This window comes from Pinus tabuliformis, chromosome 9 (genome assembly GCF_031772625.1).
Source record: "Pinus tabuliformis cultivar Carrire ecotype Pingquan chromosome 9, CPIR1, whole genome shotgun sequence".
Taxonomy (NCBI): domain Eukaryota; kingdom Viridiplantae; phylum Streptophyta; class Pinopsida; order Pinales; family Pinaceae; genus Pinus; species Pinus tabuliformis.
The window spans coordinates 724,231,480-724,259,097 of NC_142307.1; positions in this window are offsets into that span (position 1 = coordinate 724,231,480).

Below are 27,618 nucleotides of genomic sequence, written 5' to 3' on the forward strand. Positions count from 1 at the left end.
AATCTCAAATTCACCCTCTATAATTGAGACATCGTGTTGAAAGTGTGTAAACGTTATTTCAAATCAATAGTGAGATTTGATCATCAATGTTCTTAAACAAATAGTGTGTAAACGTTATTTCAAATCAATAGTGAGATTTGATCATCAATGTTCTTAAACAAATGTATTACATTTTTTTCTATTTTAATTGAATTATAATGAAATAACTTGTATTCTTTATTAAGAAAAACTTAATAAGAATAACATGTATAGACTTGATTAAACATGTCATTTTGAACGATTTCATTTTTAAACCTTGGAAAAATTATTTATTTATTTTATATATCAGGTCTAACTTAATCTTTTCAATTATTTCAACCCATTAAAAAAATAAAATTTCATTTTTTAAAAATAAAAAAAAATCATTTATTTTATTTAAAATATTATCATAAATATTATAAACTCTCGGAAATTTTGGTTTTAATTAACTTTTAATTTTCACATAGAAACAAATCCAATGATGATATTTTTTTTTACTAAGAAGAACGCGTAAAGTCTCGAATAAACCTGTCATTTTCCCATGATTATTGACACCTATTCTATTTTGTTTCTGTTTCTTATTATTACACATGGTCATGCAATTGTGCGAGACCACTTGGTTTGTTTTTATTTATTTAAAGAAATGAAATAGTTCCTCTAACTAAAGCTAATTAGTCTTTTTATATGTTTAACAAATTAATGAAATTAAAATGTTTTATTTTATAGTATAATTAGTCTTTTTAACAATTTTAACCAATCAATAAATTAGATTTTTTTCAACAAAATGGTTATGATATTATTGAGTAGAATTGGTTTATATAACTTTTTTCATAATTTTTATCAAATAAAATATATCTCTAAAAATTTAAAAAGACAACGCCCATAAACACAATATGTACCTCTATTATTTGAAATCCACTCGAACAATAAACTAGAATTTCATTTCTTAAAAAAATCATTTATTTTATTTACAATATTCTCATAAATATTACATTTTACAAAAACATTATAATAAACACTAACAGATTCCATAAATTTTTAAAATTCAATTACATTTAATGCAAGATTGAAAATGCATTTCTACATATAGTTTTTGATTTTTTTTTTTAAATTTTAATATATACCTAACAAGTACTTAAAACTTAAGAATAAAATGTATAAATTTAAATCGTGATTAAATTAAAGCGAAAACCTAGTTATTAGTTTATTCTTTAAATGCTCATTAAAACCTTAAAAAATGGTGTAATTTTGAGATCTAGAGAAATTACAATGGAAATCTTTTAAAACAGTGTAAATATAATTACATAGAAAGTGTATTTTTTTAAAATTGTTCAGGCTAGGTATTGTTTATTTTTTTCATCTCCATTTGAAATTTGTCTAATTATTCTTTTGACATAGGTCAATTTTAACTTAAGAAGATAAAGGAATTACACATCTTATTGTAAAATGAGCCATTTTGCTAAATGAGATTTTATTATATATAAATGAATGTTATAAATAATAATGAGGAACTTATCATGGAGGAAATAATTAGAATTGGAATAATCTCAAATTCCTAGATAATTGGTGGGTGGGGAAGCACGTGGTACAAATATATATTTTTTAAATTATTAATAGTAATGGACCATTTTTCTAAATGAAATTTTCTTATATATAAATGAATGTTATAAATAATAATGAGGAACTTATCATGGAGGAACTTATTAGAATTGGAATAATCTCAAATCCCTAGCTAGGAGATTGGTGGGCCGAAGCCACATGGCACGCATATATTTTTTATAATTTATTAAAAGTCAATGCAACCCTAAGAAACTCTATAGTACACGACAAAATTTGATAATTATTTCACAACGTCAGTGATGAAGGCATACATTTACATACATAAATAAGTGCATATGTGTATATGCTTGAAAAATGCATATATCCATCTTCATATATGAGCCAAATAACACATAACATCTGAACACCAATCAACATACAAATATACACACACGTAGCTAAAAGTGAAACAAAAACAAAAAAACATAAGAAGAAATCAACCCCAAATTCGTAAATGCAATAGTTGGATATTTCTTGGTTTTAATATTGTGCTGACCAAGGTCAAGGCACCCATGTTCTCACAGTGAGTGGCTTGGAGGTCCACATTAACCAGTTACGAATTCTTATCAATAATTATTAGGTGGATGGTAAGGATTTATTCTATAATTTTCATAGTAGTATACAAAAATCAATGATTGAGATTTATTTCCAAAGTTGTGATGTCTTTTTTATAGTTTTAATTAAATTAATTAATTAATTAAAAAAATGTTGTATGAACAAGTGTCATATGAAATGAGTTATGCTTTTTTGGGCATGCAGTATTATTAAGCCATGGCCCATGATATTATAACAAAAACTATCTACAAATGCATCATACTTATGATGTAGTAGGGAATAGACACCTTAAATTAAATTTGATTTAAACAATCCATTTCCACATTACATTTTACACTATCGTGGATGTTAGCATATTGATAAATATGACAAGATTTACATTAAATTATGTATTTTTAAGGATTTGTTTTACCTGTTTAAAGGATTTTTTAGGTAGAATAATATAAAATGTTTAACTGAAGAATTAAAAAAGCTTATTTTTTATTTTTTCCAACCAATTTACAACTAGATTATAACCTAACCGATGTTTTTATATAATAGAAAATGTCTAAATTTTTGGTCAAGTTAGTATATAAATTATAACAACCGATCCATATAACACTGGATCTATCATGGGTTGAGAGGGATCAAATCCCTCGAGGTGAAAACCTTGTTTTTGGTGTGTAGAACTTGAAATGTTTGTACCTAGAGGGATTTGATCTCTCATGGCATGATAGATCTAGTACTATATGGATCTACATTGGTTCCAGTGAGGGAAACAATGTCACATTTTTATATTATCATTATTATGTATATGTTTGAGATAAGATTCAAAATTCACATTAGGTTTTCTTTGCCTAGCATGACCATATCATTCTCTTCTTTAATTTAATTTGTGTTGCTTTCCTTGAATGATTTATACGTTTGTGCTTAAATACATTGAGTGGTTTGTGTGTTTATTTGTTTGGATTTGGATGGTATGTTTTGAATGTTACAGTTGTTGTGTTATATTTTTATGTGTATGTAATTTTTTATTAGTAATTAGTTGGTGATGAAGAAGTGAAACAATCTTGTTAATACTTTGCAGGAGGATTGATACTGCACATCTATTTCATTTAGTTTTAGGTATCACAACACTTGACAACTAATTGATTCTAAATAATGTTCCTCCAATAATTACAAAATAGATCTTGAAGAGTAGTTTTAATAATTAACTGTGTCAATATTACTCTTGAAATAATTTGTTTCTTTGCTAATGTTTGAAATAATTTATTTCCTTCTACAAATATAGTTTTTATTTTTTTATCTATAGTCTATTTTGAAAAGTCAAGAAATAATGTATTTTTGAATTTTTTTTAATGACTGGCAAGATTTAAATAGTGTTCCTCCAAGAATTACAAAGTATATCTTGAAGAGTAGTTTTTATAATTTAATGCTTCAAGATGACCCTTGAAATAATTTATTTCTTTTATAATGTTGGAAATAATTTATTTCCTTTAGCAATATTTTCGATGATTCTTTTTAATCTGCAATCTATTTTGCAAAGTCAAGAAATAATGTATTTTTGAATTTTTTTTAATGAGTGGCCAAATTTATAAGAATATTTTGATTTGTTTTCATGTCTATAAATATATATTTTCTTCTTATAAATATTTTGAATACATTTTGTATGCAATTATTTATTAGTAATTTTGAATATATGTAATTGTATATTAGTAATTAGTTGGTGATAAAAATGAAGACAATATTGTTAAGGATTAATTTGCACTTTGCAGGATGATTAATTATGTACAAGTTTTTCATTTTAATTTTAGGCATCACAACTTTTGAAATCTAATTAATTCTTAGTACTGTCCCTCTATGTATTACTAAATATATCTTGATTTTTTTTAATAATATACAACCTCAAGATTAACAACATCTGATGCATCTAACACAAAAAATCAAATAGGATTAGAAACATCTAAACTGAAATCAATGTATATAATGCAAGCAGTGAAATGAGATTATAAATCAACATCTACACTTGAATCAATGCATTAGTGAAAGCCATCAAATAGAACTAGAAATCCACATCTACACTAAAATCTATCACAAGAATTCAAATAGGATTACAAATCCACATCTACACTGATGCATCTAGTCCAAGCAATCAAATATAATTAGAAATAAACATCTACACCCAAACCAATGAATTTAGTTCAAACAATCAAATAGGATTATAAATCATCATCTACATTGAAATCAATGCATCTAGTGAAATAAATATTCTTTCCTCTCTCCCCCATCCATCTAACATTGAAAAATGTTTTTAATACTTTACAGTCTCAAGATTAACAACATCTAATCCATCTAATGCAACCAATCAACTATTATTAGAAAACAACATCTACAGTAAAAGAAATGCTTATAATGCAAGCAATCAAATAAGATTAGAAACTAACATCTACAATTAAATCAATGCATCTAGTGCAAGAAATCAAATATAATTAGAAATCAACACCTACACTAAAATCAATGCATTTAGTGCAAGAAACAAAACACAATTAGAAACCACCATCTGCACTAAAATCAGTGCTAATAGAGAAAACAATTAAATATAATTATAAATAAACATCTACACTAAAATAAATGCATACAGTGCAAGCCATAAAATAGGATTATAAATCAACATATACATTTAAATCCATGCATGTAGTGCAAGCAATCAAATAGGATTACAAATCCCTTCGCCGAAATCAATGCATCTAGTGCAAGAAAAATCCTTCCCTCTCCCCACCTCCATCTATATATATATCTCACTCCATCTCCCCTTTGTCTCTCTATCTCACCACCCCCCCCCCCCCACCTCACCCCCCCCAAAACACACACACTCTCTATTTTTCCATATCTATCTATCTCTCCCTCCCTCTCTCTCTCTATCTCTTACCCTCCCATCTATATCTCCTCTCATTTATCTCTTTATAACAACCCCAAAACATAGACACTGTTTCTCCATATCTATATATCTCTCCCTCCCTCTTCCTCTCCCTCCCTCTTCCTCTCCCTCTATCTTCCCCTTGAATCTCTTTCTCCCAGTTCTATCTCTCTTCCCTCCTACTCTCCTCTTTCTCTCCCTCTCTATCTCCCTTATCACTTCCTCTCTCTGCCACCTTTCTCTCTATGTCTTTCTTATTACCTCCCTCTCTCTTTCCCTCCAACTCCATCTCTCTCCCTCTCCTCTCTCTCACATTCTCTCTCTCTTCCTTCATCTCTCTCCCTTTCTCTCTCACGTCCCTATGTCTCTCCCTCCCTCTCTGTTTCTCTCTCCTTCTCTTCCCCATTCCTTCCATCTCTCCTTCTTTGTCTCTCTATCTCGCCCAAAAACATACACACACTCTCTCCATCTCTCCTTTGTCACCTCCCCTCTCTCTCACTATGTATTTCTTCTTCACCCCCTCTCTCCCTCCAAGTCCATCTCTTTGTCCCTTTTCTCTCTCTAAAGCCCTCTCTTTGGTCCTTCCCCTCTCCCATTTTATCTCCTCCCTCCCTCCCTCTCCCCATCTCTCTTGCACTCAATATCTACCCTCCAACCTTGTCCCTCTCTCCCCCTCCATCTTTGTCTCTCTTTATCTATCTATTCGTCTCTCTCTTCATTCCTCCTCTGTCTCCTCACCTCTATAACTTTATGTCCTTTTTCTTTCGTCCATATACATCTAGAGTTAATATATATCATAATATATTAATATATATTATAATATAATAAATTTAATATCATATTAAATTTAATATTGCATTAATCTAAAGATATTAAATTTAATAATATTAATAATAGATTTAATGATGTTTTTACATGACATGATAACAAATTTTATAATAAAACTACATAAAATTAATATTTTCAAATATTATAACTTTGATGTGGAAATACTTATGTATTTAAAGATTTTAATATATCCATAGGATATGAATTTTCCCTTTAAAGATTCATTTTACAATATTTAATTAAAGGAAATATTAAAAAATTTGGAGGAGGATTTTTTATTATTTGTGTTGAATTAACCTTTTCTCTTTGATTTAAGAGATGGTATTGGCTTTAGTAAAGAGCAAATATGTTTAAAATTTTACCTAATCTGGAATTTTAATGTGGTAAAGTAATCTTAGTCCATTCATAAGATTAAAAAGTTATATATAATCGAAAGATTCAAGTTATATATAATTTAAGATTGAAGCTAATGTTTTGGCCGATATTAGTAAAAACTATTTATATAATTTAAGATTCAAGCTAATATTTTGGCTGACATTAGTAAGAACTATTTTTATTATTTTCTTAGGATGTGACATACACATTGGGGTCATAGTGGAACAATGTAAACTTTGAAAGGGGAACTATAAACTCAAAACGGGAACTCTGGCCAAAAAACCCCGAAAAAACATAAAAAACAGTGCTAAAAATGAAAAGTGTGTATACTGGAACGATGATTTTATATTTTAGGGGTCAATTTTGAACATGTTTTAAAAATGGCAGTGACTACGAAATTTACTACGAAATTTTCGTGCAAAATATAGCTTAAAAACGAAAGTGATGATACTGGAACAATGACTTTTTTTTTTTAGGGTCAATTATCAAAAATTTTAAAAAATGCTAGTAAAACCAAATTTTTATGTGCCAAACAAAGTTGTTTATGAGGAAAAAAACACATTAATGTTTTTGGTAGGATATCATTTTCTTTTCTAAGTATAAATTCAACATGTTTTCAACCATAACATGTTAGATACAAAAGAAAAATGATTCCAGGAATTGCCCAGCCACCAGCCGGGTGGGCGGGCGGGCTGCTGGGGTGGCGCCAGCCCAGCCGCCCCACCCCGGCGGCCAGCCTGCCCACCCGGTTGGTGGCTGGGCAATTCCGGGAATCGACCAACCACTAGCTGGGCAGGCGGGCAGGCCGCCGGGGTGGCATGGCTCATGACTGGGTGATTCCCGAAATCCCCAAGCCAACAGCCGGGCAGGCTGGCGGGCAGCCGGTGTGGCGCCAGCACAGGCTGCGCCACCCGGGTGGCTCGCCCGCCTAGTGGCTGGGTGATTCCTGGAATCACCCATCCACCAGCAGGGCGAACGGCTGGTGGCCGGGCAATTCCCAGAATCGCCAAGCAACCAGTCGGGTGGGCAGGCGGGCCGTCGGCATGGCACCAGCCCAAGCTGTGCCACCCCGGCGGCCTGCCCGCCCGCTCAGCTAGTGGTTGGGTGATTCCCGGAATCGCTCAGCCACTAGCTAGGCGGGCGGGTGGGCCACCGGGGTGGCGCCAGCCAAGGTCGGGCCACCCCAGCAGCCCGCCCGCCCGCCCGGCTGGTGGCTGGGTGATTCGCGCCACCCCGCTTGCCTGGCTGGTTGGTGGCTGGGTGATTTCGGGAATCGCCCAGGCACCAGCCGCCCGCGCCCGCCCGACTCATGGCTGGGTGATTCCGGGAATCACCCAGGCGGCTGGAATCACCCAGCCACCAGCAGCCCGCCCGGCTGGTGGCAGGACAATTCCTGAATTCGCCCATCCACCAGCTGGGCGGGCGGGCGGGCCACCGAGGTGGCACTAGCCCAGGCCGCGCCACCTCGGCAGCCCGCCCGCCTGCCTAGCTAGTGGCTGGGTGATTCCCTCTGCCCAGTTGGTGGCTGGGTGATTCCCAAAATCACCCAGCCATCAGACAGGCGGGCCGCCGGGGTGGCGCAGCCTAGGGTGGCACAACCCCGGTGGCCCGGCCGCCCGCTCGGCTAGTGGCTAGGAGATTCCGGGCCACCCCACCCCGGCAGCCCGCCTGGCTCGTGGCAAGATGATTCCGGAATCACCCAGCGGGAATCTCCCAGCCACCAGCTAGGCGGGCGGGTGGCTGGTTGATTCCCGGAATCACTCAGCCACTAGCCGGGCATGCGACTAGTGGCTGGTTCATTCCGGGAGTCACCCAGCCACCAGCCGGATGAGCGGCTGTGCGGCTGGTGGCTGGTTGATTCCCAGAATCACCCAGCCACCAGCCGCTCGTAATCAACTAGCCACCAGCTACCTGCCCGGCTGGTGGCTGGGTGATTCCGGGAATCAACTAGCGACCAGCTGCCCGCAAGGTTGATGGCTCCGCTCGGCTGGTGGCTGGGTGATTCCGAGAATCAACAAGCCACCAGCCGGGCGGGCGGCTGGTGGTTGGTTGATCAGCCGCCCGCCTGGCTAGTGCCTGGTTGATTCCGGGAATCAGCCAGCCACCAGCCGCGTGGAATCACCCAGCCACCAGCCGGGCAGGCGGATGGTGGCTGGTTGTTTCCCGGAATCAACCAGACACTAGCTACACGGCAAACTGGTGGCTGGTTGATTCCCGGAATCAACAAGCCACTAGCCGCCCGCCCGGTTAGTGGCTCCGCCCGGCTGGTGGCTGGTTGATTCCCGGAATCAACCTGCTACTAGCCGGGCAGCCAGCTGGTGGTTTATTGATTCCCGGAATCAACCAGCAGCGAACCGGGTGACTGGTTGGTGGCTGGTTGATTCCGGGAATCAACCAGCCACCAGTCGGGCAGAGCCAACAACCGGCCAGGCGGCTGGTTGATTCCGGGAATCAACCAGCCACCAGCTCGCCGCCCGGCTGGTCGCTCGTTGATTCCGGGAATCAACCAGCCACTAGCCGCCCGCCCAGCCGGTGGCTGGTTGATTCCTGGAATCATCCAACCACCAGCCGGGCGGGGGAATCACCCAGCCACCAACCGGGCAGTCGGTTGGTGGCTGGTTGATTCCGGGAATCAACCAGCCACCAGCTAGCCGCTCGACTAGTGCTTGGTTGATTCCAGGAATTAACCAGCCACCGGCCTAGCGGAGCCACTATCCGGGCGGGTGGCTGGATGATTTTGGGAATCAACCAGTCACTAGTCGCCCGCCCGGCTGTTGGATGGTTGATTCTGGAAATCACCCAGCCACCAGTCGGGCGGGCGGCTGGTGGCTAATCAACCAGCCACTATCCAGCCGCCCGGCTGGTGGCTGGGTGATTCCCAGAATCAACCAGCCAGCTGGCGGGCGGGCAGCTGGTGGCTGGTTCATTCCCGGAATCAACAAGCCACCAGCCGGGTGGCCCGCTGGTGGCTCGTTGATTCCCGGAATCAACCAACCACCAGTCACCCACCCGGCTGGTGGCTCTGCCCGGCTGGTGGCTGGTTGATTCCCGGAATTAACCAACCAACAACCAGCCACTCGGTTGATGGCTGGTTGACTCCCGGAATCAACCAGCCACCCATTGGTTGCCCAGTTGGTGGCTCTGCCCGGCTGGTGGCTGGTTGATTCCTGGAATTAACCAACCACCAACCAGCCACGCGGTTGATGGCTGGTTGATTCCCGGAATCAACCAGCCACCCACTGGTTGCACGGTTGGTGGCTGATTGATTCCAGGAATCAATTAGCCACTAGCTGGCCGCCCGGATAGTGGCAGGATGATTCCGGGAATAAACCAGCCACCAGCTGGCCACCCGGCTAGTGGCAGGATGATTCGGGGAATCAACCAGTCACCAGCTGGCTGCCCAGCTAGTGGCAGGATGATTCTGGGAATCAACAAGCCACCAGCCAGGCGGAGCCATCAGCTGGCCTCCCGGCTGGTGGCTGGTTGATTCCGGGAATCAACCAGCCACCAGCCGCCCATTGATTCTTGGGCAGCTGGTGGCTGGGTGATTCCAAGAATCAACCAGCCACCAACCGGGCGACCGGTTGGTGGCTGGTTGATTGCCAGAATCCACCAGCCACCTACCGGGCGACCGGTTCGTGGCTGGTTGATTCCTAGAATCCACCAGCCACCAGCCGCCCGCCCGGCTGTTGGCTGGTTGATTCCCAAAATAACCCAGCCACTAGCCGGGCGGGCAGCTGGTGGCGGGTTGATTCCGGAATCATCCAGCCACCAGCTGGGCGGCCAACTGGTGGATGGTTGATTCCGGGAATCAACCAGCCACCCCGGAATCAACCAGCCACCAGCTGCCCGCTCGATTGGTGGCTGATTAATTCAAGGAATCAACCTGCCACTAGCTGGGCAGCCAACTACTGGCTGGTTGATTCCTGGAATCAACCAGCCACCAACCAGGCGACTGGTTGGTGGCTGGTTGATTCCAAGAATCAACCAACAACCAGTCGGGCGGGCGACTAAATGCTGGTTGATTCGCGGAATCAGCCAGCCACCAACCGCCCGTCGGGCTGGTGGCCGGGTGATTCTGGGAATCACCCATCCACCCCGCCCGGCTGGTGGCTGGGTGATTCTGGGAATCACCCAGCCACTGCCCGGAATCACCCAGCCACCATCCGGGCGAGCGGCTAGTTGATTCCCGGAATCAATCAGGTGGTGGCTGGTTGATTCTCGGGCGGCTAGGTGATTCCGAGAATCAACCAGCCACCAGTCGGGCGGGCCATTGGTGGCTGTTTGATTCGTGGAATCAACCAGCCACCAACTGCCCGCCCGGCTGGTTGATTCCCGAAATCAACCAGCCACCAGCTGCGCGGCCAGCTGGTGGCTGGTTGATTCCGGGAATCAACCCAGCCACCAGCTGCTCGCCCGGCTAGTGGCTTCCCAGACTGGTGGCTGGTTGATTCCCGGAATGAACCTGCCACTAGCCGGGCGGCCAGCTGGTGGTTGGTTGATTCCCGGAATCAACCAGCCACCAACCGCGAATCAACCAACCACCAGCCGGGTAGAGCAATCAGCCGGGCAGGCTGCTGGTGGCTGGTTGATTCCGGGAATCAACCAACCACCAGCCGCCCGCCCGCCCAGTGGCTGGTTGATTCCCAGAATCACCAGCAGCCTGCCCGACTGATTGCTCTGCCCGACTGGTGGCTGGTTGATTCCGGGAATCAACAATCAACCAGCCACCAGCCGAGCAGAGCAATCAGCTAGGCAGGTTGCTAGTGGCTGTTTGATTCTGGGAATCAACCAACCACCAGCCGCCCGCCCGCCCAGTGGCTGGTTGATTCCGGGAATCAACCAGCCACTAGCCACACGCCCGGCTGGTGGCTGGTTGATTCCCGGAATCAACCAGGCACCAGCTGGGCGGCCTGCAGGTGGCTGGTTGATTCTCGGAATCAACCAGCCACCAACCGGCCGCCGGTTGCCGGTTGGTGGCTGGGTGATTCCCCCGCCTGGCTGGTGGCTGAATGATTCCGGGAATCAACCAGCCACCGGCCGCTGGTGGCTCTGCCCGGCTGGTGGCTGGTTGATTCCCGGAATCAACTACCCACCATCCGCCCGCCCGGCTGGTGGCTGGGTGATTCCTGGAAAGAACCAGCGACCGGCCGGGCGGGCGGTTGGTGGCTGGTTGATTCCCGGAATCAACCGGCCAGCTGGTGGCTCGTTGATTCCCGGAATCAACCAGACACCAGCTGCCAGCACGGATGGTCGCTCTGCCCAGCTGGTGGCTAGTTGATTCTCGGAATTAACCAGCGAACAACCGGCCACCCGGTTGATCGCTGGTTGATTCCCGGATTCAACTAGCCACCAACCGGTAGCCTGGTTGATTCTGGAATCAACCAACCACCAACTGGCCGCCCGGCTAGTGCATGTTGATTCCAAGAATCAACCAGCCACCAGCCAGGCAGGCGGCTGGTGGCCGGTTGATTCCCGGTTGATTCCGGGAATCAACCGGGCACCAGCCGGGCGGGCGGCTGGTGGCTGGTTGATTCCCGGAAGCAACCAGCCACCAGCTCGGCGGCCAACTCGTGGCTGGTTGATTCCCGGAATCAGTCGGCCTCCAGTCGCCCGCCCGGCTGGTGGCTGGTTGATTCCCGGAATCAACCTGCCACTAGACGGTGGCCAGCTGGTGGTTGGTTGATTTTCAGAATCAACCAGCCACGAACCGGGTGACCGGTTTGTATCAATCGAGTGGCCGGTTGATGGCTGGTTGATTCTGGGAATCAACCAGCGACCAACCGGGCGGGCGGCTGGTTGATTCCCAGAGTCATCCAGCCACCAGCCGGGCGGGGGAATCACCCAGCCACCAGCCGGGTGGGGGAATCACCCAGCCACCAACCGGGCGGCCCGGTTGGTGGTTGTATGATTCCGGGAATCAACCAGCCACCAGCTGGCTACACCACTTGTGCCTGGTTGATTCCGGGAATCAACAATCCACTAGCCGGGTGGGTGGCTGGTTGCTGGTTGATTCCCGGAATCAACCAGCCACCAACCAGCCGCCCGTTTGGTGGCTGGGTGATTTCTCCACCCGGCTGGTGGCCGGATGATTTTTGAAATCAACGAGCCACCGGTCGGGCGGGCGACTGGAGGCCGACTGATTCCCAGAATCAACCAGCCACCAGCCGCCCGCCTGGCTGGTGGCTGGTTGATTCTCGGAATCAACCTGCCACTAGCCGGGCAGCCAGCTGGTGGCTTGTTGATTCCTGGAATCAACCAGCGACCAACCGGTCCGGTTCGTGGCTGGTTGATTACAGGAATCAACCAGCCACCAGCCGGGCAGGCGGCTTGTGGCTGGTTGATTCCCGGAATCAACCAGCCACCAGCTGGACGGCCAGTTGGTGGCTGCTTGATTCCCAAAATCAGTTGGCCTCGAGTCGCCCGGCCGGCTAGTGGCTCCGCCCAGCTGGTGGCTGGTTGGTTCGCGGAATCAACCTGCCACTAGCCGGGTGGCCAGCTGGTGGTTGGTTGATTTTCAGAATCAACTAGCCACCAACCGGGTGATCGGTTTGTGACTGGTTGATTCCGGGAATCAACCAGCCATCAATCGAGTGGCCGGTTGATGGCTGGTTGATTCCAGGAATCAACCAGCAACCAGCCGGGCGGGCGGCTGGTTGATTCCAAAATCATCCAGCCACCAGTCGGGCGGGGGAATCACCCAGCCACCAGCCGGGTGGGGGAATCACCCAGCCACCAATCGGGCGGCCGGTTGGTGGCTGGATAATTCCGGGAATCAACCAGCCACCAGCTGGTTGCCCCGCTTGTGCCTGGCTGATTCCGGGAATCAACCAGCCACCAGCCGGGTGGAGCCACTAGCCGGGCGGGTGGCTGGTTGCTGGTTGATTCCTGGAATCAACCAGCCACCAACCGGCCGCCTGGTTGGTGGCTGGGTGATTCCTCCGCCCGGCTGGTGGCCGGATGATTCTGGGAATCAACCAGCCACCTTCCGGGCGGGCGGCTGGTTGCTGGTTGATTCCTGGAATCAACCAGCCACCAGCCGGGCGGCCAGCTGGTGGCTTTGCCCGGATGATGGCTGGTTGATTCCCGAAATCAACTAGCCACCAACCCGCCACCCGGTTTATGGTTGGTTGATTCTCAGAATCAACCAGCCACAAACCGGTCACCCGGTTGGTGGCTGGTTGATTCGACTAGTTGATTCCGGGAATCAACCAACCTGCAGCTGGCCGCCCGGCTAGTGGCAGGTTGATTCCGGGAATCAACTAGCCACCAGCCGGGCGGGCAGCTGGTGGCTAGCTGATTCCCGGAATCAACCACCCACCAGCCGGGTGGGCGGCTGGTGGCTGGTTGATTCCTGGAATCACACAGCCACCAGCCGGGTGGCCAGTTGGTGGCTGGTGGATTCCGGGAATCAACCTTCTACTTGCCGGGTGGCTAGCTGGTGGTTGGTTGATTCTCGTAATCAACCAGCCATCAACCGGGTGCCCGATTGGTGGCTGGTTGATTCCGGGAATCAACCAGCCACTAGCCGGGCGGAGCCACTCTCCGTGCGGGCGGCTGGTGGCTGGTTGATTCCGGGAATCAACCAGCCACCAGCTGGCCGCCCGACTGATGGCTGGTTGATTCCCGGAATCAACCAGCCACCGGCCGGGCGGGCAGTTGGTGGTTGGTTGATTCTCGGAATCAACCAGCCACCAGTCGGGCGGCTAGCTGGTGGCTCGTTGATTACCGGAATCAACCAGCCACCAACCGCCCGCTCGGCTGGTGGCTGGTTGATTCCCGGAATCAACCAGGCACCAACCGGGCGGCCAGCTGGTGGCTGGTTGATTCCCGGAATCAACCAGCCACCAACTGGTCGCCCGGTTGGTGGCTGGGTGATTCCCCTGCCCGGCTGGTGGCTGGGTGATTCCCCGGAATCACCCAACCGCCTGGCTGAATCACCCAGCCACCAGCCTGGCGACCAGCTATTGGCTGGTTGATTCTGAGAATCAACCAGAATCAACCAGCCACCGTTGGGCAGCAGCCACCAGCTAGCCGCCCAACTGGTGGTTGGTTGATTCCCGGAATCACCCAGCCACCTGTCGGGCGGCCGACTGGTGGCTGGTTGATTCCCGGAATCAACCAGCCACTAGCCGGTAGCCCGGCTAGTGGATGGTTGTTTCTCGGAATCACCTAGCCACTAGCCGGTAAGGTGGGTGGTGGCTGGTGCGGCCGGCTGGTGGCTGGTTGATTCTTGGAATCACCCAGCCACCAGCCGGGCGACCGGCTGGTGGCTGGTTGATTCTGGGATTCAACCAGCCAGCAGTTGAGTGGCCAGCTGGTGGTGGTGGCTGTTTGATTCCGGGAATCAATCAGCCCCCAGCTGGCCGCCCGGAGCCCGGCTGGTTGATTCTGGGATTCAACCAGCCAACAGTTGAGTGGCCAGCTGGTGGTGGTAGCTATTTGATTCCGGGAATCAACCAGCCCCCAGCTGGCCGCCCGGCTGGTGGCTGGTTGTTTCCCGAATAAACCGGCCACCTGCTCGCCGCTCGGCTAGTGGCTGGTTGATTCCCGGAATCACTCAGCTACCAGCCGGGCGTGCGACTTGTGGCTTGTTGATTCCCGGAATCAACCAGCCACTAGCCGACTGGTGGCTCGTTGATTCCCGAAATCAACCAGCCACTAGCGGCCGCCGAGCTATTGGCTGGTTGATTTCCGGAATCACCCATCCACCAGCCAGGCGGCTGGTGGCTAGTTGATTCCGGGAATCAACCAACCACCAGCTGGCCGCTCGACTGGTGGCTGGTTGATTCCCGGAATCACCCAGCCACCAGCCAGGCGGACGACTGGTGGCTTGTTGATTCCCGGAATCAATCAGCCACCAGCTGCCCATCCGGCTGGTGGCTTTGTGATTCCGGGAATCAACCAGCCACCAGTCGGGCGGGCGGCTGGTGGGTGGTTGATTCCTGGCTCGCTGGTGGCTGGTTGATTCCCAGAATCAACCTGTGGCCGGCTGGTGGCTGGTTGATTCCCGGAATCACCCAGCCACCAGCCGCCCGCCCTGCTGGTGGCTAGGTGATTCTCGGAATGAACCAGCCGCCAGCCGCCCGCCCAGCTGGTGGCTGGTTGATTCCCGAAATCAAAAGCAAAAGGAGAGATAGTTACCATTTATCAAAAACCACAATTATTGATTAACTATCTTATAGACATTTGTCAGATGAAGGAGATTGGGTTCTGGATTTATTTCCTGGCTCAGGTAAGTTTTATTATATGTAATTGAATTTCAATATGTTATTTTTTAATTAATATGTCATTGTACTAATTTAGTTCATTATTTCTTTTGTGCTTGATAATTAGGTACAATGCTAGCATGTTTCCTTCAAAAAGGAAGAAATTGCATTGCAATTGAAAAAGATCCAGTACAATGCAATTTCATTAAGCAAATAATTGATGTTCTTCAATTTCTTCCAGATGAAATGCAAGAAATTAGGTTGAATAAAGGGGACTTTAGTGAATCACGTGTGGCAAAAAAGGCAAAGGAACCCCAACCACCATTACATGGAATTTTTGGAAAGACATACATTGGGAGATTCGCAGATATCAAAGACACATTAGAAGAGGAAAGTGAACAAAAGGAAACATAAAATATTGTGGAAGAAGACAATGATGAAACTCTAGAGGACGAAGAGTTTGAATTACGTGACATTGTTGATTAAATTTAAGTTATGCTTGTAAATCAAGCTTTGCAATGTTTTGACTTTGACATTTTATGAGAAGAATAAACACTCAATGAGGGTTGTTATATGTTCAATATTTGTAATATGTGATTCTCGCATTGATTTTTAAGTTACTCATTATTTTTTGAAAAAAAAGTGATTATTATTATTTTTTTTGACATGAAATTCATAAAAATAGCTATTATTTAACCAATTTTATTTAAAATTATCGTATAAAAATTGTGATTTTGACATGTCAATTCTAGCAAAAAATTATCAAAACATGTAGTTTTTTAGTTATATTTATGTTAAAAATGGTTATTTTTATGTCGATTGTTAAAAAATATTGTTTTTTAGAAACAATTATTTCATGTGGATTCAAAAATTAATTAAGGATGTATAAATATGTAGAATATCGAAAATTCTAAATATCGACCTCCTAATTTAAAAATGCAAAACAATAAAAAGCTCACTAAAAAAAGTTACAATTAAAATAAAAAGCAAGAAAATGTGAAGAAAACGGCCATTTCAAAAATGATCAAATTTACAAAATAATTATTTACATTTTATACATTAGAAAATTTAAAGCCAAAACACAGGTCTTTTAAAAAAAGGGGGTGATGCAGAATACTCGCTTTTTTAAATCAGCATGAAAATCACCACCATTCTAAAATGATTCTAAAACGTAATGTACATAAAAAAATTAAAGTGCCAAAAAGTATGCTCTAAAAAAACATGTTCGTTCTGCATCACCCCTTTTCAAAATCAGGTCACTTTTTTGCTATTTCTACAAAACGGGTAACAGTATCAGTTTCCGTTTCAAAGTTTACATTGTTGTGGGTTGTAGAATGCACCTCTTGCACAATAACTCCCACACAAAATTGGTTTAACTAATTATGATAAAGCCCCACCTTAAATCATGCTCAACCTCAGTTATTGGGTATTTTTTGTTTAGGAATGATCATCTTGACATAAATAATTCTTAAGTATAATTAACTTACATGGTTACTATTCTGGAAATATATGAAAGAAAGAAAGAAAAAATTAACATCCACAAGGCTACAAATAGCATATGGGACCTCTTTTAGAGCACAAAACTTAAAAAAAATATGCATCTCAAGAGATTTAATCCTTCAAAATGGATCTCTATTGGTTATATATATGCATATATCATGTCTAGTTTTTCCTTTTTAACACTGTATTTTTGAATGCATAAATGAATACAATGACTTGAAAGTTTACTTGGACACTCGGATCGTGTAAAATACACCACATAAATTTGCAATTCCAACAAATCTTTGCTAAAAAAAATTAAATTTAAATTTAAAACTGGAATTAATGGCTCCAAATTAATTTAAATTTTTTAAAAGGAAATACCTAAAATTCTAAAACAAAACCTCTTCTTTATGTTGATTGCAAAATATAATGGAATCTGAAAGTCACTCTAGTGAAAGATGCTCTTTATTTAATCTCATTATCAAGGCACACTCACTTTAGTCGTTTCCTTTGTGCAATTACATTTTTTGTGCTTCAGTGCCAAGGAACTGTGGTAATGTTTCTCCTCATTACCTTGCATGTTATAGTTTGGATATATATATATATATATATATATATATAAAAGATTTTGACATAACGGTATGATTGGGAAAAGAAAGATTTAGTACAACTAGTTTGAGCAACATCTCTTGGAGAGGCACAAGTATGAAACTATTGCATGCGTGAACACATTTCCTCCCCTCCATCCTCAACGCTTTAAGTTGTTATCTTTCCTTTGCTATAATATTTTTGCAGTAATATTATAAACATGTTCAATTCCTTAAAATGTATATTTACACATTTAGAAGCCATGGCTAGTTTTTTAAAAATTTCACAGTTCAATGAAAAAGCCGCTTTCCCATCCTAAAGTATTCTAATTCGAATTACTTTGCAATTATAAACGTTTACTTCTATGAATTTTAAACCCTATTGTGTTCTTACTCGTGAGGTCTCTGGATGATTTTGAAATATGGGAAGGAAGGTCGTCTTTTTGCAGAACAGCTAGATTGTGTCATTTTACACGATAAAGTAATAAGTAATATAAATGAACCGAAGAAACGGATCCACACAAATATATATTTCATATTTGATGGACATGGAAATAGAAAAATGTCGTATACCTAAGTTAAAATATGTATAAATAACGGACACATCGGTCTTCCTTCAACAAAATCCGAAATCTCATTTACATTCCACTTGCGTGTTTTGATTCTTTTCGAGGCACCGTATATCACTTGGTTGCATTGGGCTCTGTCTGCATTTAGCAAAATATGGATCGTGCAAGAATTGAGCAGCTAACACAGCAACTATGGGGGCGGCGAATGGAGCGGTTAAGGTGGCTCCAACGAGAGGACGAGGCATCGTTTGTGTCAATGTCGCGGAAAAGATTACATAAAGCATTGCTGTTAGCGCCTGAGGAGAAGGAGTGAGGGGAGGAATCAGATATAAGGTCATGGTGGCGCCAAAGAATGGAGTTAGAAGAGAGAAATCGAATGTCTGCTTTCCCAATGCAAGACCGAAGGCAGGTCATAAGGCAGCTGCTCAGAGAATCCAGAGTTATCGGAGACATTGTTAACGATTTCCTTCCATGTGTGGATTTGAATGTAAGATTCTTCCACAAACAAATTAGCTTGGGTGATCATGTATCGCATGTTGATGTCTAAAAAGAACCTCTGGACATCGACGACAAAAACATCAGCTCCAACACACGGAATGTAACGAAGAACTCCAGATACGTGTTTGTAAGTAGTTTTAATCCTCTTTCCACATGATTATCCTCCTCCCCTATAATGTTTCCATATTTTATTATTAATTATATCAAATGAAAATTCACATGCCAGCTTATGACGGAACTTGGAACTGCCTGCGAGTCTTTGCTCTGGTATGCTCTAATACTCCTCCTCATCTCAGATCGAATTTCTCAGTATAATAGCGCCGGGAACCTCTTAATCTAATAACCCTGTTTATCGCTACTCCTTACAGGTTTACTACCGTTTCTTTCTTTGGCGTTGAAATCGATCGAAAGTATGCTTGGTAATGCTAACCGTAATTATCCATATTGATGAGTTTCCTTGTCGAACGTTAGGTCTTGAATGGCCGCCTTTGGTTCGCTACAGGCCTCCAACTTCCAACATGATAGCATTCATAATGTTCAAGCAGAATGAATCTCATGACAGTATAACTCTGCCCGTCATGCGCGACATCTTTAGTACCAGATCTTTTGCGAGTACTAATCATTTTGGAGACCCGCTGGGTGCTGCTTTTTGCTACGTCAGGGATTGAGCGACAACGGCCAGAAGTATAAGAATGCCGGGATATCATGTGGAAAGATGAATTAAAATGATTGAATCCATAAGCTTATTGACAATTTCAAGAAACGTTTGGTATGGTGATTTGCCGTTTGATTATGTGAAAATCCAATTCCTATCAGTTTCCTAAACCATTTTTCTGGGCTGACATCCAGTATAGGATCGGAGCAGTCCACTATCAGACATTTTTAGTTTCTTGGTGGGAATTCGGCAATTTATTTTTATTTTTTTTTGAGGTGGTGAATATATATATATATATTTTTTTTTTTGGGGTGGTTAATTTTCACGGTTTGAAATGTTTTGTATTTTGGGAATGCACAAACGTATCAGAAATTACAAAACACAGACTTACCATTACAAAAATTCATACGTTGAAGTCCTTTTTAGCATCGTGCAAGAACGGAAATGAATAAATATAGAATTTTATCTTATCAACGAAACTGGTTCACCAGTAGCTCAAGACGGTCCAATCGTAAGGTACAGTGAAACATAGCCGCCTCAAAGCAAAAAGAGCAGTCTAACCATTACTGTCTTTCTTATTTTTATTATGTGGTGGTGACGAAAATTAATGCGCTTTTCATTCGAAAAAAAACCTACGGATAGATAAACTACACAGCTTTTGGAACCCCACCGGAAACTGGAACAGAAATATTATGATGAAAACCAGAATCTTTTCTTTCAACGCATTGCAATCATTTCAATCATTTTTCAAGCCTAAGATTATGTTTCAAGCCTAAGCATTTTTCAAGCCGAAGTACTGACTAAATATGTTCGGTTGTGTTTTGCGCCAATAAGAACCCATGAATAATGAATATATAACGAATGAATAAAATGTAATTAATATTTTATGGAGGGACAAAGTTGTAATCATTTTTTTTTTTATAGAAACTGTGATATATAAAATTGTGACTTATTAAATTTATTTTTATTGGAAATTTAGTGTAATGTGGTTACTATTTTATTTTATAAATGGATAATAATCTAATAAAATGTGATTATCATTTTATAAATGAATAATAATCTAATGAGTTTTTATCAATGAGAAAATTGTGATTATATAAAATTGTAGTGAGTTTTTCAGTAAGAAAATTGTGATTATATATAATTGTTATTTGTTAAAAAATTCGATTATTTCTTAAGTTTGAGACTAAAATTTAAATATGTGCTCTTGTCATATTAAGTTTCCAATCTATATATCATATATTAATATATATATATTAATATATATTATTTTAAAAGTAGGTTTTTTTAATCTAGGTTAAAAAATGTTAAAATCGAAAGTAACACCTAAGTCTCTGTTATAGATTTTGGAAGTTTAAAAAAATGTTAAAATCGAAAGTAACACCTAAGTCTCTGTTATAGATTTTGGAAGTTTAATTGACATGAGAAAAATCAACCTATTAACTTCAGTTATGTTAGTTAGATTAATTGACATGAGAAAAATCAACATATTAACTTCAGTTATGTTAGTTAGATTTTAATATAGTGATGACACGTTTTGGAAATTTAATTCACATGAAAAAAGTTAAAAAATTAACTTCGCTCATGTTAACTATAATTTTAAATTATTCTGAGATACTAATGCCATCAATATTGTCACCCTTCTTCTATGACATTATCCACTAAAAGACAATTAACATTCAAAAGAATTAATTATGAATTAATTTCCACATTTGTTAAAAGTAAATACTTGCGAACATAGAAGTAGACAAATCTCGGGGTGAAGGAAAAGTTGCAGCGAGGAAGATATTTGTTGACCATAATGTTATCTCTATGCACAATTCAATATGCAAAAACATTGTGTTGTTTTAGATGCATTATTATTATTTGGTTTAATTGGATTTATTGAGAAGGATATAAAATATATATTATTTTATATTTTGAGATATAATATGTTAAATTATATTTATATAAAATATATTATAATATTAATTAAAATTATTATTATTAAATTATTTTATATGATATTTATTAGCACAATTATTTTAGTAAATGTTGTTGGTATATGTTAAAAGTATTAATTTTTATTTATTAAATTTTTAGAGATGTAAATTTTTTTTTTTTGTGTTTAAAATTTGAGGAAAGATTTGTATCTTAGAGATTTGATTCTTATAGGCCTTGATAGATATGAGGTTAAGATGGATCTAGGTTGGTTATATAATACTATATAATATCTATGTGTGTCTCGTTCTTATTCCTTCTTACTCCCCCTTCATCTCTGTCTTTCTCTCTCTTCCCAAATTCCCTCCCCCCATCTCTCTCTCTTTCTCTAAATATCCCCCCCTTTCTATCTCTCTCTCTCTTTTTCCCTCTCTCTCCTCCCACCATCTATATCTATGTCTATAACCATCTCTTCTCCTTTATCTCTCTATCTCACCTCCCAAAAAATACATCTCTCTCTCTCTCTCTCTCTCTCTCTCTCCTTATTTGTCACTCTATCTCACCCTCAAAACATACACTCATTCTCTCCATACCTATCTATCTCTTTCTCCCTTCCTCCCCCTCTCTCTCTTCGCCTTCTCTCCCCCTATCTCTCTTTCCTCCAACTCTCCCTCTCTCTCTCTCTCTCTCTCTCTCCGTCTCTCCCTTTTCACTCCCTCTATCTATTTAACTTTCTCCCTCTTTTCCTTTCTTCTTTCCCTCTCTCCCTCTTTCCCTCTCTCTTATTTTCTCTCTCTTCCTTTCTTTCCCAACTCCCTTTGTGTCTCTGCCTCCCATCACTCTCTCTCCCTCTCTGTCGTCCAACTCTGTCACTATCTCCCCCCCTCTCTCCTTCTCTCTCTCCCCTCCATCTCTGTGTCTTCCTCTCTCTCTCTCTCTTCCCCTTCTCTCCCTACCTCCCTCCTCTCCTCTTCTCTCTCTTCCTTCCTCTCCTCTCTCCTTGACTTTCTCTCCATCTCTTTTCACTTCCTCTCTCTCTCCCCACCTCTATCTCTCTACGTCTTTGTTCTTTCCTACCCCTCTCTCTCTCCCCCCAACTCCATCTCTCACTTCCTCTCTCTTCCTTCCTCTCTCTCCCTCTCTCTCCTACCTCCCTCTTTCTTTGTCCCCATCTCTCTCTCTCTAGCATTGTCACTATCTCACTCCCTCTCCCCTCTTTTCCTGGCCTCTCTCCCTCCTAAATTTGATCTCATTGTATTGTTTTTAAGAAAGTATAATTAAAAAGACTAAATCCGTTGTAAAATATTAAACCTATATTTTGGATAAAATATGTCAAAGAAAATAGAATAATGAAAAACTATTGCCTTATCTTTCCTCAATTATTGTTAGTCACTTTGTTTGCTTGCATTGCTTAGATCCTTAGTTAAGATGGTTCTGTGCTAGTTCTTAATTTTATATTGTATAAATTTCACATCTTTATATATAAAACCATTCTAATTTTCAATTTGATTAAAACCTTGATTTAATTTGTATGGGAATACTTTTAGTAGTCATGATGATAGAGGGTTTAGATATATCCCAAAAGTCATTATAACCTTCTTGTTTTTAGATTTAATTACAAAAATGTTGTAAAATTAAATTAAATTAAAATATTTTGTTTGTGAAATAAGTTATGGTTTTAGGCATGTGGTATATATAAGGCATGGTATTGTAACAAAGACTATTTACAAGTTAATTATATGCATGGTAAAATGGGGGTGAACATCCGTGGTCAAGAATCATGTAATATTTTGTTTGCAAAATAAGTTATGTTTTTAGGCATGTGGTATTGATAAGCCATGGCATGGACAAATAGTATTGTAACAAAAAATATTCACAAATTAATAATATTCATGATAAATTGGAGTGAATATCCATGACTAAAAATCTTGTCATATTGTAAATTTATTATAAATTTTATGTTTTAATATATCTATTAATTAAATTTAAATATAATTATAAGCTAATAATATTTTTCTCTATAAACAATTATTTTTTAAACCAATATATTTGGTAATAAAATATTAACTAAATATGCTCAGTTTTGTTTTGAGCCTATAAGAATCGTTCTGCTTTTATCGTCCGTATCGCATACATTTGAATCTTTCTACTAGGATCTGTGATAACCGAAATCATGTTTGCACATACGTTGTTCCTTAAAAATAAATATTCTGGAACTATTTGCGACTATTTCTCCTTGCATAGGTTATACTTGAGAGGTATATCGTTCTGATCTCTCTTCGGCAGTTTATGGTATAACTAAAACCCAGTTAACTTTATGTTTATTCATGGGCTTCTTATATATAAGCATGTTATATATATAAATATGGAAATGGAAACGGAAATGGAATATAATTTTATTCAAACATTAATTATTTTCATGACATAACTAATATAATTTCTTTCATGTAAATTTTAGTTTCTTTCATGTCAATTTTAGTTTTATTAATGAAGCATAAATATGAGTCTTCCTGCTAATTTCCGCCTAAAATAATATAGTCCGATTATTGGGTTCAACTGCAGTAGATTCAACTTCTTTGAACACAACAGAGTAAGCCATAAAATTTTAAAACAATATGATGGACTATTTAGTTGAAAATATTGACAATGCAATTAACTATTTTTTAGCATGTAAACCCTTTTCTAAAGCTCTAAAAGAATATATTATAATTTTAAAATGTAATGAACGATTGTATGATTCGTAGTATTGGTTCGCAATATTGGTTATGACTTAACATAAACTGTAATATGGGTGATTCCAAGACTACTCTATTGACAATAAAGTTATTAATATTTGGTAGATTATTAATATTTAATAGACGATTAACGACTTTGCCCATGTGGACCTTCATGTGCTGGCCATGTCTATATCGGTCCATGCGCTGGCCATGTCTATATCCAAAATCCTAGTGTTTGTTAGATATTTAATTTTTATGTTATGTTATTTTAAATATAAAAGGAAAATTATCACAAACAAAAATTCTATTCTCAAATAATTTTGTTACACGATTTCAATTTTGTAAAAACAATAATCTCTTATTTTAACTTCTTTAACGTTTTATTTATTTATTTTTTTGTGATATTTTAATGTAAGATTTTTTAAATGCAAAAGTATATTTTTATGGGAAATAGAGGGTAATATGATTTAATTTCATTTATTTAATGAATGAATAAAATGTATTTAATTATTAGAAATTTCAGCAAAATCACATAGAGAATCATTTGTCCACGCGTTTCGAATCAACTAGTGTGGTTCATCGTCAGGACAAGTTCTGTGAACGAACTAGTGTGGTTCATCGTCAGGACAAGTTCCGTTAAATAGAGTATGCAGGTCCTTCATAGCCGTTGAAGGACCTGCATACTCTATTTAACGGATCGCTCAGACTTGTTTCTCAACTTGTCGTGACGATGAACCACACTAGTTGGTTCGAAACGCTTGGACAAATGATTCTCTATGTGATTTTGCTAAAATCTTTAACAATCAAGTATGGATCACAAAAGTCTAAACTCTTTATAATGTATTTAATTTTTTATGAAAGATAATATTTTAATTTTTTTTTTTCAGAAAATTATAGTTATATAAAATTGTGATTTTTTTTTTTTTTTTATTAAATTGGGTTTTATTGGAAATTTAATGTAATATGATTTATTTTTATGTATGAAATGAATGAATAAAATGTGATTATTATTTTATGAATAGATAATATTGTAGTAATTTTTTTTTAATTATATAAAATAATGATGTGTAAAAAATTATATTATTTATTAAATTGGAAATTAAAATTTAGAAATTATCTTTGTCATATATTACATTTACATTGCATATACTTTATATTAATATATAATTTTTAATTTTATTTTTTTCATCTACTTTTAAGATATCTTTTTATTTTAGTTTGCCTACATTAATATATAATTTTTATTTTTATTTATTTTTATCTACTTTCGAGATGTTTTTTTATTTTAGTTAGAATAGAAAACAAGACCTCTTTTTAAATTTATTATAAATTTCCGAAATCTAATTTACATCAACAAAATAAAAAAATTAACTTACATAAACAAAATTAAAAAATTAACTTCACCGGTGTTAGCTAGATTTTTAAAATATTTTATTGTACTCATAATACCAATATTGACACCGTTCTCCGTTGCCTATATCCTCTCAAGAGAGAAATTAACGTTCACATGTATTGATTTCCACATTTGTAAAAGGTAAATAGTCGCTGACAACGGCAAAGAAAAAGTTGCACTGAATAAAAATTTCGATGATCATAATTTTGTTTGTGTACACATCTTACCTATGAAAAAGATTGTGATGTTATAGATATATTTTTATTATTTTAATGGGTGCTAATTGGATTTATTTGTAATGGAAAGGAATAATATTCCAAATTCCCATAAATAATATATTATATTTATATAAAATATATTATTATAATAATTTAAAATCTTATTATTAAATAATTTTAAATAATATTACCTTTAGGTAATAATTCATCCTTATAAATTGGAAAAAAGATATTTAATATATAGAAAAAGAACTTCTCATGCAATAGGCATTTCTTAACGGTAATAAATAAATTTGCCGTAGTGGCTTGAAGTCAAAATTATGTCATACCGTTTTAGTTTTTGTTTTCGTAAATATACATGGTATGGCAGAAAATTTGAACCAAATATTTTTATCATGATTTTTTGTTTAGCAATAAGACACTATAACATAAAGGTGGTTTTAAGACAATTTTTGGCACAATTTTTAGATAAATTGTCTTAATTTGAGACAAAAAAAACTTGTGCATTGTCTTAAATATTGTCTTTAAGAAAGTGTCTCAAATTATTGTCTTAAAAAATTGTCTCTATAAAGACCATATATATCACAAGCATTATTGTCTCTTAGGAGGAAATTTCATTTCTCTCCAAAGGCAACAGTTGGGATTAAAGACATATTGTCTTCATAGAGACAATCTCTTTAATTCTAGCTATTGCCTCTCTAGAGACAACACAAATTATATTTAGAGACAACATAAAACAATGAATCTAGAAAAAATATCTCATCTTTGAAATAAATCACCATTAATAACATTTAATAAAAGAATAAGCATTTAATTATTTCATATTAGGGCATAGTGGAATGGAACCAACCACCAGTCTCCCCCTTTTAAGGATGATGCTCTTCCATTGAGGTAGCACCCTTTAAAATATTATGTGAATTTTGGTTGTCCTTGAAATTGCATACATAGACATTTATTTTTAAAATATGTTCTACACATAATGGAAAGAAAATTGTAGGATCTATAATCTATAAACTAGCTAAAAATTCATGTCACCATAAGTGCCCAGTACATAAATGGAACTTTAATTTTTAAATTAACTAGCTATATTTACTATTTTTTTTTTCCAAATTTTTAATTAACTAACTCTTTCACTATTGAAAATTAAACCTGGTTAGAAGATGTATGGAGTCCTCTATGAAGAAAAAAAATACAAGAAACCAAAAGTAATCTAAGTCCTTACCACATGTATGCCAAATACAAACATGTGGTCTATAAAGATAGAATATAGACAACATTTGGGTTCTGAATATACCATGCACATGTAAGTACTATTTCATTTTCTCACAACCACATCAAACTCATTGTAATGAAAGAGGTAATTATAAATCCTTTAGACTACCAAATTTACAAAATAACTAAGAAAGAATAAACAAATCCTTAATCTCTCAGACAAATACATGTAACTAGAATTTTGGGTTTATTACCCTCAAACATTATTTCTAATTTTAACATTGAAAAAGAATGATAAAAACCAGTGTATAGAAATGAAACAAATGATGGAGCATAAAAAAGATAGATAAATATTGAAAACATTTCCATAATAAATATACCATAAGTAGAGTTCCGTAACTCACAGTTGCAATATGTTTGGACAAATATTGTATTGTTCCTAAATACAATAGTAGCAACAAAACAAAATCTACAATGCTTGGTTTATTGCATGTTCTTTCACTGTTTAGTGCTGCTAGTGTTGATAATTCACTCGCTAAAAATACATATACAATTTGAAGAATCATCATAATACCATAACCTAATTAACTCAAAATACACACTGAATACAAAACATTAGAAGCTTCTCCAAATTCAAGAATCACTCAATATAAGAGAGAGATGAGGTATACCTGGTTACTTCCCCCTCTATTTCCCTAATAGGGAACTCGAAAACCACAATTTCTTCTTCCAATCTCTCTTATGTCATAATCTTCTAATTTTTCCTATGTCTCATGGCATATGAAGATTAGCAGTAACTCTAGTAGTAACCTCTGTGAGTACCTATATGGAAATCTTTGTAGTATATGCACATGAATCAGGTTGGATACTATTTGGATTGGACATAA